Raw genomic sequence first — 2,173 nt, 5'->3', positions numbered from 1 at the left:
GAGACTCAGCCCCACAAGAGCACCGATCCAGATGCGCAGTAGGAGTTACAGGAGCCAGGGAGTGGTATTTGAGTCCCAAGGGACATCATAGACAAAAGTACCCCATCTTCTCTCTCTTCTGGGTTAGGAGTGAGTTGTCTGGACCACTCAGAAGGTCCAGGCAGGTTTGATGTGCACGTGAGGTCAGTGTTCATTTGACAGTGTGCTGTGAGGAGGCATTCTCCCAGCTCTACCCGCTGAGCCCTCCATACTACCTGTGTCATCTCTCTGGGCATTGCACCAGGTGGGTCCAGTGATTGTGATCCCTCTGCAAGGCCACATCAGCCCAGAAGGACCTAAGAAGCCTCTTTTCCTAGCAGGGAGGGCCCAAGGCAGAGATTCATATGATGACAGGACTGAGAAGACACTCCCTTGCCATGTGAGAGGAAGAGGTCATGATCTACAGGCTTTTGAAGGGGACAAATGCTGAGTGATTTCTAGAGCTCTCCTTAAATCCCACTGCTCACTGTCTAGATACAAAAGCCTCATTTTCTAGCAAGAAGCACAGGCAACTTCTTTCCCCTTTAACAAGTGTACAATAGTAGAGTACATGGACCTTGAACCCCATGGGAAGACATGGGTGGGTCTGGGGCCATCTCATTTTCTCCAGCCTGATACTGAATGTATCACATTAACTGTTGAAATGAATGTTGCCAGGGCAACCACGTCCAGCACTGCAGGGAGGGAGAGGTACACAGAGAGCAGGGGGTGTGGTATGGCTCTGCCTGGGTCCTCCTCCAGCTCTGAGACATCAGAGCTTCATGGCATAGGAAAAGTAGGCAGAGTTTTGTTTTTGTTTTTGTTTGGCAGTACTGGAGTTTAAACACCAGGCCCTCCCATTCTCAGCCTCCCAAGTAGCTAGCGTTACATTTGAGAGTCACTGATGCCTAGCTGCAGAGGTTTTGTATATGGAAAAGCAAGCTCTTTGGATTTCTTCAAATTAGGGGACATAAACAACTGTTATTATTGTATCTGGTCACTGAAATAATGGAAGACTACTGAGGTCTTAGAGGAGCTGGGGGCCTGGAATCAGGGTACCACTCCAGTGGGTAATATCTGGGAGGTGACACTTAGCTCCCCAGAACTCAGATACTCTTATGTGGATGTGGATATCAATGTTGTTGGTTATGATGATTACAGCCCTGATGTGTGTACTTCACATCTTTATGTTTGTGCATATTTGTATATATTTCATTATTCACATAAATATGCAAATACCACTGCTGTACTACTAAATAAATTTTCAATGTATTTGATTGCTTTCACATATTATGTATTAATCTATTGATCACAAAGGAAAATTAGTGCTCCTGATAGATGCTTCTCCAGTTAACCAGAAAAAAGCCAGAAAAGTGGAATGTGGCTCAAGCAATAGAGCACCATCTTGAGGAAAAAAAAACAACAACTAAGGGCAGCCCCAGGCCTTGAGTTCAAATCCTCTCCCCCCTCAAAAAATAGAATTTTACTATATTCATCTATACAACATGTAATTGTAAGCCAAGCACAGAGCCTCACCCCATTCACGCCTAAGCTGTCTTCATACCAAATGTCCACTGATAACAAGAGAGACAAAAGCTTTTGGCTTGAAAAAGACTAGAACACTCCATTTGGCACCTTTTGTTGCAATGCGACCTTCCTACATTCCAGCTGCTGCTGGTAGTCCCAGACTCAGGTCATTTCCCCACAAGAAAACCATGGATAATGGCCAAGACTTAAGCCTGAGTGATTCAGGCACTGCCCTTAAACATTTGACATAGAGTAGTCAGCAATCCAGACACAAAGACAATAAAAGGTCTCGTTTAGCTATGGAACCTAAAATCTTCAACCCTTGAAGTGGAGAGCAGTAATCAGAGGCAGGGTAGGGATGGGATTTGGAGGTCTGTTGGCCAAAGGAGATTTCAGTTAGATAAAGGAACCAGTTACAGAGATGGATTATAAAGCAGGCTGATTCTAGTAAACAACATCAGTTTGTGTTCTGAAAATTGCTGAAAGAGCCCATTTTAAGCATTCTCCCACAAAAAAAAAAGCACATGAAATCATGCCTGTGGAAATCAGCTCAATTTAACCATTCCACAAGTATTTTAAAACTCATGTTTTACATACCATAAACATATACAATTTTTTATGTATCAAT

The sequence above is a fragment of the Dipodomys ordii genome, unplaced genomic scaffold (genome assembly GCF_000151885.1).
Source record: "Dipodomys ordii isolate 6190 unplaced genomic scaffold, Dord_2.0 Scaffold47, whole genome shotgun sequence".
Lineage (NCBI taxonomy): Eukaryota > Metazoa > Chordata > Mammalia > Rodentia > Heteromyidae > Dipodomys > Dipodomys ordii.
Note: the sequence above shows the minus strand (reverse complement) of the source record.